Source organism: Phalacrocorax carbo, chromosome Z (genome assembly GCF_963921805.1).
Source record: "Phalacrocorax carbo chromosome Z, bPhaCar2.1, whole genome shotgun sequence".
NCBI lineage: Eukaryota > Metazoa > Chordata > Aves > Suliformes > Phalacrocoracidae > Phalacrocorax > Phalacrocorax carbo.
Window position 1 is genome coordinate 33,178,527 of NC_087548.1, and position 15,835 is coordinate 33,194,361.

A 15,835-nucleotide genomic window follows, 5' to 3' on the forward strand; every position below is an offset into this window, starting at 1 on the left:
CCAACACAAGAATATCTTCCCAAAGTCCATAAACATACAACAAACTAGGCCTCAAACCCACAAAATTTTGTTCCCATTATGCAATAGCTTTACTTTTTTCTTCATAAAGAACTATTTTGCACAAAGGGATTACCTGATATTTCATTATACAGAGTATAACACCTATGTATAAATTTATTACAATTGTTAGTTTTTTGTATCACTGGGACTGCTCTGCAAAGGAATTAAGTGTTTTTGGAAGAAAGAAAAAAGAGCTAAAGTATGAAACAATATGTTCCTTGTAAAAAATATGTGCTTGTGTCTCTCTGTTTAGAGAAGGCTCAGCTCTACCACCCACTGGAATATTTCCCATGACCTTTCACATATTTCCAGGTACAAAAATAGCCCTATCTGCTCTGGTCTTCATTGTCTGCACTACAACCTGAGTAGAGTTGATGTGTGTTCTACTATTCTGCTGGTTTTCAGAAATACGTTAATTTTATAAACTGAATGCCATCAACTATATAGCTCAACAACCACATATATTTTCTGTGTAGAAAAAGAATGGCTTGTACTGAAGGAAAGGAAGTGGATCAGAGAACAAAGATACTTAAAATAAAATTCTAGTTTCAAATTCAGAAATGGCAGTTACTGCAGTTTGATATCTACTGATGAGAGAGGCAGTTTATTAATAATCTGTCGTGTAAAGCTGAGATACAGGGTGCTGAATTCCACTCAGCTACACAATGAAATCTCATCTATTTTATTACCTCTAGAATTACCTACTTTCTGTTGAAAGATTTTTGGAGATGCAAATGTGCTTCAAAGTTGTTACTTTGAACCTTACTTGTTCAAGGTTACTTTTTTTTCCCCCCTAACTCCTCACTATCAATAAGATGATCCACCAAAAGCCTAATCTTGATCTCCCAGTATACTCATAGTTCAAATAAGCAACAAGTTTCATTTCAGATACAAACTTTTATAAAGACTGATATGGTTATCAACAGTCAAAAGGACAAGACACACTACATAAATTACTTTCTTTTGATTTGGCAAGGGGGAAAAAAAAAAAGAAAATTATATCTTAGAAGTTGCATACACTGGTTCAGATTGTGCGTTCAGATGTATTGCAAGAAAAGCCCAATGTAATTTATCAATACACAAACATGACTGAAATGGGAGGAGATGGAAGGAAGAGATTGTACTTGAATTCTAAGAGTATGGAAATCATACAGTTTTCATTTCACATATACATAGAAATATGTTCTAGCAGATATGTGCTTGCTTTCTCTCTAGTTCAGTTTAATATTTAAATAAGAATAAGGAATTTTATTCAGAACAGCTGGTTGTATTTGACACTTAGCAAAACATGAGAAACTTTACTCGGCCTGTTTAGTAATAAGTCTAAAACTATAAGAATTTAGAGTATTTTCAGATACCTTCATTATACTTTCTCACTTTTCCATTTTAGTGTAATACAGCAAGCTGAGTGGAACCAACAATCTGACTGACTGAAGCTGCAGGTTATTTCAGAAGAAAAATTACCAAAACCTTTACAGCCCAACCACCACTGGGAAAAATCACACTGAGCCAGCTGGATCTTTGTCCTGACTTAGAGTCCCAGAGTTTATGTTGTGTTCTTTGATGTGTTTATTAAAATAATTAATTATTTTTAACTGGAGTTGTGGATTAAAATCATTTGACAACTTCCTGTTTGAGACCAACATTGCATTTAGTTATATATTTATTTACACAGTATGTAAGTGATTTTCTCCTAAAAATTCTGAAGTACTCAGCTGGGATCAGATTTTACTGGACTTATTGCCGACATGAACGTAGATTAATGTATTGGCTACATCTTCTTTGAAAATGAGGCTCTAAATATTTTTTCTTACCTCTGTCTATGCAGAAAATCCTGTATTTGTGGGACCCACCACCCCAGGTGGACTGGAAGAAAGATTGGTTTTCACTACGCCATTTTTCTGTTTCTATTTCTACAGTTTCTTACTGAACATAAAAATTCAGAAAAACTTCCATGGAACACACACACACAAAAGAACACAACTTTTCCCTAAAAGGCAATGGGATTTTTATCCTGATATTGGACCACAGTTACGAAATATTGAGAAAAAATCCATGCTGGTGACATATTTTCCTATGACAACACCTAAAATAACTTTTGGAGGGCAACATAATTGCATTTGAAATGAAAAAAATAGTTTGCTTCTTATGCTATTTCAGCAACCAGTATTAATCAACTTTGATCTGAACTCTTTACAGTTCCACACATGTTACAACTCAGGTGACACTTTTCAACCAGAATATTCTTTGACAATGTTTGTTTCCTTCAGAAGCAGAAGCGGCATGAAGATGAAAAGGCAGGACATTATCCTTTGAAGCAGGTGTCCAATAACCTGGCAACAGTCTAAATAACCAGTTTATTTTTTCTTCTATATTTTCAATGTGAATTTTAAATGATTAAATCTCTGATAAACTTGTGCTTTAACAGCTTTTCACTCCTGCAGTGAGTAATGTAACTATTTTCTCTGCTTTCAAGCTGAATATAGAATAATGAGAAAAGAGACAACAAAGAGTGTTTCCATTATGGTTTCTAATGTCTTAAGCAATATATTTGATGCTGCATACAGCATTTATAAAGTTCTCCAGAACTTTATTAGGCAAATTTCGTCTTCCCCTCCATTTTACAGGGGAGTTGCATAAGCTAATGGCTGACTCATTTATTTTATGTTCTTTACAAACACAGTGAAAATAATTCATATAAAAGATATAGATATAAATACCTACATACTTAGAAGCTATAGAATGTGGATCTGGCTGACAAGGACTTCTATGTAAGATCAAGCTCACGAGAATTATATGGAACAGGAGTTCATTTACAGGCCACTGACGTTAATAACAGTCTTTTCACTAGGCTTTGGGAAAGAATTCAAAGAATAATTCTCAGTTCTTTAAAAACTGAAAAATAGTTCAAATACATGGTTACTATTTTTTTTATATATAAGAAAGGAAAGTAAATAGTTAGCTTTAATAAAAGAGTTCTCAAATTTATCCCTGATGTAATTTTATCAATGACTTCAGTGAGCTTATATGAGTCACTAAATTTCTCTTGCAGCATTACAAAATGGCAGTACAATATCTTTTGGTCCTGGGGAAAAATTCCTTCCTTCAGAGAGCTAACTGACCTCTGCTGAAGCAAATGGAAAACATTTTGCTATGTTGCATTTTAAATAATTTCTGTTTCAGATATTCAGTAATAATATTGGAGGCTGGATGAAAGAAACAATTTTACTTTTAACTTATAATTTACATTTCCAATTCCACACCCACTCTAAGCTTACATATGCAGATACTGATGTGGCCTTTGAATATAAGGTAATAGCTTCAAACTATTTTTCCCCCTTTCCTATACCCTGACAGCAATCAACAATAATTTTGTTTGGTGGCACATCTGTGAATTGTCAACAAAGTTCAAAGATATGTCAGAAAATCAGTCTAAGAACAGTTGCTAATAATCCATTGACAGTGGTAGCCAGTGTGTCCATTACTAGTATTTCTAGTGTGTCAGGAGAGGCATGTCTGTCATCCATTCAATAGTTTAAATAATGAAGCTGGAGAAATTTATTCCAAAATTAATGCCTGTTTAGCAGTATTGCAACATCTTTTCTTCCTTGATTGATTTAATTTATTTTCTAACAAATCCTTATGTTCTAGAATTTGCAATTCTGCATGATAGCTCACAAACCTGTTTCTTGGTCTGTAAGCAAGTTTCAAGGTGCAATTATTGCTGGCTAAAAAATAGTGAAGTTCCTTACACAGAACAGAATATAATCACCATTGCAAAATCCTGAGGATTGGAATGTGGTTCTCTGGTTTACGTGAGAAGAGATTTACCTCCACTGTATGTTTATCTCCATCCACCCAAAAAATGAGATTCAAGCTGCCTTTTCTTTTAAAGCCGATTTTAACTTCAGGAATAATCATACTCCCAAGAGATACAATGACATTATCAGAGGTACAAAATGCAGAATATCATCAAGATTGTATAGCATCATTCTAATGATAATTTGCCCTAGGCTGTGGCTGTGGTGTAGGACTTTTTAATCAATACTTTCAGAGTATGCTTACTAAAAAATGATAGTTGTCTTCAGTATAAAAGCAATTTTTTCCAATTCACATTTTATGCAAGTTGATTAACTTTTATTGGGGCTATTGCTTAATAAAAAAATGAATTTGGTGAATATATTGTGTTTCAAATAAAAGAAATATTTTTTTTTTAGGTGATACATTTTAATCTTTCAGAAGGATAGAATATGTTTCAGCAAACGTAACTTTTTTGTGAATGTCACAAAAGTAAAAATAAATAACTAAAAGAACCCCAGATGTCCTTCCTAATTTACATACACCTTTTGTTTTTACTGTGGCATGACCTGCAAAATCTCTAGCCATACTATTTTACATGCTACTGAATCTCCTACGAAGAGTATTATAAGATATTTTTGCTGGATTGGCTTTTTCTGAATTGTTACAGTTATCATGCTTGAAATTTACATCAAAAGAACAAATGGCTTAGCACTTTTGCAGTGCTTTTAAGAAAATATTACCTGTCATGTTGGAAATATAAATATACAGGAGCTTGTATGCCTATCTATAAAACACATACACACACTTAAGGACAGAACAGGATCAAATCTAGAATGCGTTCAGGAAGGTTAATATGCTTTTAAACGCACATACCCACATGTGTTTGCATTTATATCCATCTATCCATATGTAAAAAAATAATTAGAAGTAAAGTTTTCCAAATAGTGTTAAATATAGGTTATAACAGCAAGCTTCTGCCAGTGAACATACAAGCATATCCGTAGTCACATACCTGATAATTTGTGCCACAACATTCAGAGGGATTTAGGGAAAATGGCATTTTAAGTTTACTTCCACAAATCCTGTCTTTAAAAATACCCTTCATTATTTTTAAATGGAAAAATGTTTTTTGTTTGTTTGTTTGTTTGGGTTTTTATTGGTTTTCTAGATCACATCATTTAATACCACAAAAGCTTTAAGAATCATGTCACTTTTGGGATGATGAATTCTGGTGGCCCCCCTACAGATTCATGGACAAGAAAATTATTTTCTTGTCAGCTAGTGGAAAAAGGAGTCACAATCTGAACATAAAATAAAACTGATGCCCACACTCCATGTCAAATTCCTTCCTTGACACTGATTTCACTGACAAAACTATCAAAAATGTGAGCAAGGCAGCTATGGAAAGTTATCAGAATCCATTCATTTGCTTAACATCCTAGGAGTAAAGACACATCCTTCTAACCTGCTGAGGTTGCCTATTACCTTTTACAGACTCATCTTAGATCATCCATAAGATGTCCAGGAAACATTACATTTTTTTTTTTTTTTTTTTTTTTTAATTTAACAATTATTTTTAAGGGAATATATTGCACATTTCATTATCTGGTTGGCCTTTTTTTGAGAAATTTGGCCAAGGTCCATCACATGATGCAACAGCTAAATAAAGTATATGTGTGAAAGGTTTTAAAAAAATAAAGATCGGAAGTAGGAGAGGACTAGAAAAAATCATAAGAAGAAATGGGTAAGAGAGTAAGAAGGTTAGGGGTTTTTTTCTTGTTAGGAGTGTTTTGGTGGTTTTGTTATTTTTTTCAAAATTTTTTATTTTATAGACATACATAAATATTGGATATTAGGGAATGGCATGGACATGACTTTGACATAACGTTAGATCAGTTGCTGGTATCAGTTTTTCAATTAAAGATTTATTTTCATACATCAGTTCTGTATCAGCTTGTGAGTTTTTCTTCTGATAAAACCTTCATAAGAATGATTAAATCATTTTTAAGTGAAAGGGAGAGTTGAAAGCATTAATTTATTAAGTAATATTTTTAAAATACGTTCATAATTTAATGCAATCTCTTTAAAAAGCATAATAAGATGCTTAAAATTTGTACTACTATTTTAACAGTGCCAAGGCTGCTTAGATTTGTTAGTGCTCCCTTTTTAAAGTATTCATTACAAAATACTAAATTGGGCATACCACAGGCCTTTGCTTAAACTTCTGTCTCAGCAAAACAGTCCTGTTTACAGTATAGAACCAGATTCCACCCCTGATTCAAATTTTCCAAGGGTTCTTTGATACTTCAGTATCTGCGTGTATCATTCTAAGTCCTGCTTCAGTCATCTGCACCACTTTTATGGAAAGAAATTGCAGGCCAGTAAGACAATGTGAGAGAGTTCACTGACTGATCAGCTACACCTAAAGTATACAAACACCACTGGGGAGAATCCCATGTCCAATTTATATTATTTGAACTTTGTAAATTTATGCAAGGAATTAATTAGACTATTCATCTGTCTACTTTGACTATATTGGAAAGATTATGCAATTGGAAATGAGCCCCCTACCCCAGTAAACCCCTAACAGCTGTAACTTTTAAGTGCTTCAAGTATGCTGCACCTAAGTGATCTAGCTTAGATGGTTAGAGCTTCTTGTTTTTGCTGGATATTCCCATAAAAGTAATTTATTTCTGTCATGTAACATTTGATTTTTTTCTTAACTTACAGAAAAACTTGCTTTACCATAATTTTATTATAATTGTCAATCGTTTAGTGTGGTTATCTCAGTTGCATCCTATATTTATTAGGAAAAAAAAAAGTGCTTTAACAGGTTGTTCACACCCTGGTTCCTCAAACCATGAGATATCAGTTTTGTATACTTCTTTTTTCAAAGCAAAGCTTTATCATACATGATACACAAACACACATACACATCTATGTTTCTGTGTATTTCAGAGACCATCAGTTTTGCAAAATATAATAAAAGAATTAATCACCAGGAATCTTATATTCAGTAATATGCCAGTATTATAATGAGAATTCTCTGTCACTTCAGTGTGTTGTTACTAAACACTTTTAGTGTCTCCTCAACCACCAGATAGTAAGAAACTTAATAAGGCGGATATCTATGCAGTTAAGAGTTTTGACAATATTAGGTTGCTTACTACTACAGAATTTCTATGAGTACAGGACCTTTACAGGAATCTGAATAAGCCCTGTGTTCCTGTATACACTCCAATATCTAAAAAAAACCAAGATTTTTGAGGTATTTGGAATTTAAAGCATATTATAGACTTACAATAGATACCTTTATATTACCCACTGCAGGGAAGATTCTACAATGTGAGCCTTTTAAATTGATATTACAAAATTCTGAATTTCAGGCTTTTGCAAGAAACTTCTGAAACAGAAATATGCTTTAAAGCTCAAAGTGTATAACTCATTACAAAAAAAGTGTCCCGGTAAAAGATATCATAATTTTTGCCATGGTGCTTTTTGAACTAGTGCCTTCACACAACGAGTGGAATTACAAAACAAAACTGACAGATCTGTTCTCCTGGGTTTAGGTTTCCACTGTCTAGGAGCATTGTTTGCTGCCCATGTATGCAGAGTATGACAGCTATTTGTATTATACAAATGAAGTTTCCTCATGAGCTTGATCTCAATTGCATGCTAATCGTATTGTCCCTTCTTATAAAACAAGCGCTCGACATTATTGTATTTAATGTTATGAAACAAGCTTAAAACACAGGAGAATACTTTGGTAACCTGTTTAAGCTTGTTTGTCTCAATAGCTTTATTACATTACTTATTAAATTATTTCAGCAACATGCTGAATGTCAACATACTTCATTCAAATGACTTCACCTTAAACATAAAATTTCCCCAGAAACTTAGTATATGGAAAAGAGGAAAACTACAGCAAGCACAAGTTTCTATGAATTGTAGTTTTTATTATAACAGCTATCTTTCTTGTATCTCACTCCCCCAAACTGTAACATCAAACTTCTGTTTGTAGGAAACCTTTTTGCTAAAACTCCTAACATGATAGTGTTACTGTTAACTGCTGCTTAGCCCTTTTTCATTCCTAAAAGATGGTTTCTCACAAGGGATTTAACATAAAAAAATGCAGTTTATGTCTGGAGAACCTCTGTCATTTTTACAGATCATTGCCTCTGTGGTTCACATTATCTTTTTCACTTTGAAATTATGTCAGCTGCTGTGTTTGATGACTGTTAACATTAGTCTTAAAATGCAACACAGTCAAGTTACATATATAACATTGAAGTACAGTTATCTCACGGTCTCCTTAGTCAAACTATGCTAAAGCAGACAAACAAACAAACCATGAACAGACTCATTTCTGGTTACACAGTAAGGAAAAAAATCCCTTTTCATCTACAATCTCTTGAAACAAAAAAAGATTAATTACCAAGTGACATTATCACAGACTGGGTAGGATTTTTTTTTATGCTCCAGGAAACATAGTCATATGCTGGAATATAGTTATTCACAGAACCATCCAAATTCAAGCTAAAGAAATAACAAAAATAATTACTCACCCTGAGCTTGCAGGTTTGGAACTCAGTCAAAAATTCTCTATCCTGAGATCTGAAGAAGACAAAACAAATGCTTTCTATCACCCCTGACAATAAATAGACATTAGATATACAGCAAAATGAGTACATGATAGTTCAGCACTGCAAATAATGAACATATGTGTATGGTATAAGAAAATCAATTGGCTTAAACCTTGAATAGTACACTTTAAAAGCAGCATGTTTTATGTCCAAAAAGCAGTGCAATAAAAGCCTAAGCCTTCAAGAGTGTTCAGTCTTCCTCTCCCTACCACCCAACAGCTTTCTGAGGAAAAATTAATTTTAAGCTCTCTCCTGGAACTGAGAATTTGTGAATTTCCATGGAGACAAATAAACTCCAGGGATATCTGGATAGCAGAGGTTCAGACAGTGCACCAGAGCAGTTCAAACTATGACTTGAGAAGTTTATTTGAACATAAATCACTTCTTTAGAAAACAAATTACTTTAATGCTCAGAAGATATTAAAAAAAAAAAAAATCAAACTACATTCTAAGATTTTGGCTGTAAGAGTAGGTAATCAATATGATCAAAATAATAATAAAGGATATACAGTCATGTTTGAAAGGGATCAGAATGCTCTGTGACAGCTGATGAAAGTACATCAGAGTAAAAGCAATAGAGAATCTGGAGGTGGATATTTGTAAATCTGGGGATGCAAAAATAGTATTTCTTCTGTAAAAGCAGAGGAAGAAAATAGATTAGTACAGCAAATCCCCTTTATGAGCATCAAATACAAATGATTCATCATCAAATTAACATTCATTTCATGGACCTGGATGCATTTCTTTATAACTGCTAAGTTGTGTTAAATTTATCAATAGTATAACCATGGTTATTTCATTAATAAGGCTTGAGGTTACATATTAGCTTAATAAGAACAATTTAAAATTGATTTTCCTGCAGCAAATTAGTTTCCAACTCTTTGTCTATGGGCATTTTTCTCTTTCCAGTACAACATTAATGAAGATTAATGCTCAAAATTTTAGATATGGCAAATAAATATTAGAAAATACACAAAATAAAACCATGTCTGAATAAGAGAAAAGAAGGAGGCATAGAAAAAATTATGCATAAACATTATATTAAATTTATTTTACTTTTATGCTAATGGTAATTAACATATAAAAGAGGAAGATTAAATGCTATAGTGGTAATCTGCATACTTAGGAGGAAGTATGTATGTCTCTGTAATCTTAAGATTATTCCAGACATCCTATTAACAGATTATCCTTTCAGTGCTTGCAGTGTTGCCAAATTCTAACAATTTTCCATGGTGTTTGGGTTCGAAAAATTAGTTTTGTATTTTGGTTTTTATGGGGTTTAGTTTTTTTTGTTTGTTTTCTTTTTTGGTTTTTTTTTTGCCTCTTTTTTTCCTTCATGACTCAAGGAATGGCAGACCTTTTTCCAAGGTATTTTAGACATGTTAAAAAAAGAACCTGAAGATAAAAATGTATTTATATTTGGCCTTCCTTCATCTTAAAAAAAAGAGTCAAGTTAGTTTTATTTTTAGTTTCTAACAAAGTTTTGAGCTGGAGGTTTAAAACTGAAAATCACATGGGTCCAACAGAACCTTGTCAATGTTTCCTAGTTAAAGACCTCAGAATTTCCACCACAACAATACATTTGGTCTTAGGTGTCTTAAGCTGCTGAGCAGTCTGTTCTGTTACTGCAGAAGTCAACATGCAATATTGCCATAATATTGCAGGGGAAAAAATAAACAAAACCCAAATAAAAACAAAACCCTAAACCCAACAAAGCTTCTACCTTAAGAGTTTAACTTAATCCTATCTCTTGAAATATTTTTCCCCAGGACATTATTTGTATTTTGTAATTTTCTTCCCTTTCCTTTTCTTCCTTTAAGAAAGCAGCAATATATGACCACTAAAAGGAGTACCACAGCACAAGTGAAAAAATGCCTCTTAAGCCAAATATACTTTGCAAACCATCTAAATTAATCTATGGTTTACAACACCTTTTTTCTATTTTATTATTTTGAATATTTGTGGGGAAATTATGACAGAATCACAGGTTACAAGGGACTTCAGGGATCATCTAGTCCAACCTTTCTAGGAAGGGCACAGTCTAGACAAGATGGCCCAGCACCCTGCCCAGGCGACTCTTAAAGGTGTCCAACGTGGCCGAGTCAACCACTTCCCTGGGGAGATTATTCCAGTCATTGACCGTCCTCACTGTGAAAAATTTTCCTCTCATGTCCAATGGGAATCTCCCCAAGAGCAACTTGTGTCCATTCCCCCTTGTCCTGTCTGTGTGACTCCTTGTAAAAAGGGAGTCTCCATCTTCTTTGTGGCTACCCCTTAAGTCCTGGTAGAAGGTGATGAGATCCTTTCTAAGCCTCCTTTTCTCAAGGCTGAACAAACCTCATTGTCCCAGCCTTTCCTCGTATGGCAGGCTTTCCAGTCCCAGTCCCCTGATCATCTTTGTGGCCCTTCTCTGGACCCCTTCCAGCCTGCCCACATGCTTTTTGTATAGAGGGGACCAGAACTATACACAGTACTCCAGGTGTGGCCTGACAAGCGCTGAGTAGAGCTGCTGGTGATGCCCTTTTTGATGCAACCCAGCATCCTGTTGGCCTTCTTGGCCGCAGCAGCACACTGTTTGCTCATGTTGAGCTTCCTGTCCACCAGGACCCCCAGGTCCCTTTCCACAGAGCTGCTCTCCAGCCAGGTGCATCCCAGTCTGTGCTGCACTCCCGGATTATGTTTTCCCAGGTGCATGACCTTACTCTTCTCCTTGTGTAACTTCAGAAGGTTCTTGCTGGCCCACTCTTCCAGCCTATCCAGATCTTCCCGCAGAGCAGCTCTCCCTTCTGGAGCATCTACTTCCCCACTCAATTTGGTGCAAACTTCATCAGGCTACACTTGATCCCGTTATCCAGATCACTTATGAAGATGTTGAATAACATTGGGCCCAATATTGATCCCTGGGGGACCCCACTTGTACGCAGGTTGCCACCTGGAAAAGGAGCTATTTACCACCACCCTTTGGGTGCGGCCTGGCAGCCGGTTCCCCACCCACTGCACAGACCACTTGTCTAGGCCAAAATGCATCAATTGCTCTGGGAGAAGACTGTGGGGGACTGTATCAAAGGCTTTGGAGAGATCCAGGTAGAAAACTCCTACCACCCACCCCATGTCAACCAGGCAAGTCACTTTGTCGTAGAAGGCCACCAGGTTTGTCAAGCACGATCTGCCTTTAGTGAAGCCATGTTGTCTTTTCCCAATCACGTGCTTCATTTGACTTGTGATAGCCCTCAGGAGGATTCGTTCCATCTGAATCCTAGGGATTCAGATAAGGCTAATGAGCCTATAGTTACCCGGATCCTCCCTCGAGCCTTTCTTGTAGATGGGGGTAACATTTACCTTCCTCCAATCCTCTGGGACATCCCCTGTTTTCCACGACTTCTTGAAGATTATGGAGAGTGGCCTTGCAATGATGTCAGCCAGGTCTCTCAACACCCTTGGGTGGATATGCTAGAATATTTTGCTATAGTTTTAATCCATTGAGAAAAAAAGGTTATATAAAATTGAAATTGGGTGCAAGAATTTAAATCTTATTACCTTCCCATCAGAGAGTCAGTCCATTATAGCACCAGTCTAATCCTTACACAGAAAACATCAAAGTGCTTTAAACCAGGATATTGTAGGTTAATAATCCTCAAGCATAATCCTAGTTCTGTTGTGAACAAAAATATTGATCTAGAAAAGTCACAAATTCTTTCTCTGCACAAACTTTCCTGCTCTGCAAAATCATCTTGGGAGTTTCAATTAATCTTTCTCATGTACTTTGAGAGGCTTAGATGAAAAGTTGTATTTTTTAATACCAAGGATTATTTCTATGCATATAAAAATAAAATATCAATAAGATAGTTCATTATATTGTATTGCCAACAAATTTATCATACTTTGGTAGAGAATAGGAACTCTCCATCCTGAAATTAATTTGGTTTTATTTTAAGTAAAAAGTGATTTATTTCAGATGTTTGCAAACTCACAGAACTCAGGGTGTTATTCTACATTTAAATGCTTAACCAGTTCCCACATTTGTAGGATGTTTCTTCAACAACTGTCAATTTTTTTAAGGTTTCTTTTCCGTGAGTTTCTTTAAATTTCACAAGACTGTTTTATGCAAACATCACAATTTTAGAAAACAAGCAGGAGGCTATTATCCTGTGAAAATGTTTTATTCTATTGACATTGCTTAATTAGAAATCACTGATAAGAATGATCATTAATTGAGTAGGCTACGGATTTTTCTAGCTCCTTTTACAACACCCCTTATTTAAAGACACCATGGGAACTACCAGGTAGTAAAAACTGCCATATGATGACTCAGTACTGGACAATATTACTGTACCTTTCCTTCAACAGGTTGGAAAAAAAAAGAAGGGATGAAAACTCTGCTCTCAATGGTCTTTTTGCACTTTGACTTTAAAACACTGGTAATAAATCAACATAGGGAACAAGCCCCACTACTATTGTTATGTTAATTACAAAGACAAATTCCAGTATTATCACCTTACTTCTATTAATTCGTATTTCCTTGTGCAGAGGTTACACCAATTATCAACAAAAAAGATGTTTGTTTACTCACTGACACTTAAATTCAGTTGATCAAAAACATTGTCCAAAATCTAATTTCATTCCCATTAGATAGTATCCTTAAATATCCACACCAAAATGAGCAAATAATTAAAAATTAAAATATTTCCAAATAGACTGTGAATGTGTTAGGAATTTTTAAAATTTCATTCAAGTGTAATGTATATTTTGGCAGCAATTTCTAGTAAATTTTTCTATGTCTAAAATATTTTGCTACTTTTGGAGAATACAAGATCCTTTCTCAGATTTTTAGAGAACAAACATAATGTAAAAGAGGTAGGGATAAATTCATAGATTTTTCTGTTATCTAGTTCTTCCACAACTGGAAACAGATTCAAGCAAAGCCTACAATAAAAGCAGTAGAAGTGCATTTTGTTTAGGACTGCCCTGTCTTTCTAGCTGATAACTGTGCCCCCTTCACTTAAAAATCCCCAGACAGTCCCTGCTTATTCCCAAATGTATATCTGATAGATGTGATGGCTTTCAGCATTGCACTAATTTTCAAAAAATAGGCATTTCACAACCTTTTTCTGTTCTTGCTGAATCAAAATCATTGTCAATCTGATAAAATTTATTGAAAAGACACAAAAATACCTGCTGAAGAAATCAAAATATTCCATTAAGTTTTAGAATCCCTTTTTCATAATCTCTTGAGGGAATACTCTGGTTTACAGCAGAAAACATGTTAAGCATTTCAAAACCTAAAAATTCAAAAAGATATCCAATTCAATTATTTTATGGAGATTATCTTCATAATAACCTTCATGAAATTCTTGGCAGGTATTCTATACTTGCATAAAATACCTCTCCTTTTTCTTCTTCATATTAACCTCAATGGAAAAACCCAGCTTTGTTGACAAAACATTACAGTTTGGGCTTCCCTAACAAGGCATAGAGCCCATATTTTACATGACAATACTATAACATGTTTTCTATTAAAGGGTAAATTTTTCTTGCTGTATCCCTTTGGTAATTCCTTTCATTTATGCAGACTGGAAGGACTATATCTGGACCTCAGTGCAGATGCTGTTCATCTAAACTCCAGTTGTCAAGATGCCCGGATACACACCCTAGAGTATGTTCTTATTTACCAGGGTGTGAAACCTCAGTATGCACTTTCCCCTTACATACTTGCTATTAAAAGTAATCTCCAGCGTACAGGGCAGGCAAGGAAGAAACTATGTTACGCTTAAATAAGTCCTGGAATTTGGATGGTTTGTGAAGCAGTAGTGTGGGATCTATTAAAGAATTTATCTGTGCTGTACTGGAACTTGCAGTATTAGGTTGTATTAAATTTTTGTCTTTCTGCACTCTATCCAGTTATTTCTGTTTTGTTTCTGTGCATTTTGTGGTAGTATCCTCGCATTTTTGTTGCATAATGTTGATTTTGGATAAACTCTCTAATTTCAAGATCTTTGTAAATTCTAATCCTATCCTCTGGGGAATTTACAATCCTGCCCAGCTGTCTGTCAGCCACAGATTTTCAAAGCTTATGTTTTTTTCCATCATTCAAATATTTTTTTTTTATTTTAAACCCTGAAAAACAACATGGCATAAACAGACCCATGCAGGACCCCCTAGTTGAAATTATTAATAATAATTCCTTGTTAACTGAAAGCAATTTTTCAAACAGTTGGTGGTTACATCCGATTCATATTTTGGTAGTCTGCTTAAAAGAATGTAATAGCGCACACACCCTACATCCCCCTTAATAAAAATGTAATTAAGTAACATTTTTTTCCTTCATGGAAAAAATCACGCTTTAGCAATTCATAAATAAATGTGCCTTATGAAGAAAAAGGCATAAAAAAATTTTCAGAAAAAGTAATTCTTCTTTCGTAATTCTTCTCTTCAGCACAATATTGGTAATTTTAAAGTCAAAGTTGGAGGTGGCTTGCCACTTTAGTTATATACCCCTTCATAAATGTTCATCTGTAAAACCTCTACCGTGGGTTAAGAATGTATGTACAGGTACCAGAGTATACATATGTATATATGTATGTACACATATGTAAATATACACTCCTTAATAACGATAGCTTCTTTAAATGCCTGTGCTCATGGAATTGATTTTAAATAGAGGACAATTCTAAGCAAACCTGATATAAACCCTTCTGGAGATATTCTATTTCATTTTCAAGGTAAGAATGGTTTATGTCATTTTAGCCTAACATTTTTCATGTTTGACTTAGTTCTTACTGGCAATCTGAAATCAGAGGAGCCAGACAGGTTTTCACATGAAAGGGCTGAAGTCCAACAGTATTCAGACAAAAATCTGTTTTGTTTTATATCTCATGCTATTGTATGGGTCATAACATAACAGTTATGTTACCATTTTTCTAACAAGCAGATAAAGCTGAGATTATAAATTTATTAATGTAACATGCAAATTACCTTTACAGGGACTGCACATAAATTCTGATTGACTCATTCATAAACATATTAAATGAAATGGCTGTGGGGAGTTGCTTTCTCTCTTTAAAAATTTTGGATATAATTTTATTAGTTAACAAACTACTCACAAATTAAAAACCTGTGGCTGAGAAAGAACTGCTGACACATCCTGAATGGAAAAACTGAACACAACGGTATTACGAACTGGAAGGGAGCTAACATTTGTTACTGAGAGATGCATGCCATGTACTATCACCAACAGTTATAAGAGGTTATTATCATGCGATCATTAACACTTATTAGAGAAAAAGCAGCTCTGAAACCACAGAAATGTCTATTATAAGATAAAAGATTAAAAT

General features: G+C 34.4%; 1 long non-coding RNA gene across 1 annotated transcript in view; it reads right to left on the reverse strand.

Annotated features, from left to right (window-relative positions):
• LOC135310494 (uncharacterized) overlaps nucleotides 1-15,835 on the reverse strand; it is a 575,505-nt gene that overhangs the window by 31,118 nt on the left and 528,552 nt on the right. The window contains exon 6 of the long non-coding RNA XR_010370574.1: nucleotides 8,427-8,475. This is a non-coding gene — a long non-coding RNA (uncharacterized LOC135310494). The remainder of the gene's footprint in view (nucleotides 1-8,426; nucleotides 8,476-15,835) is intronic.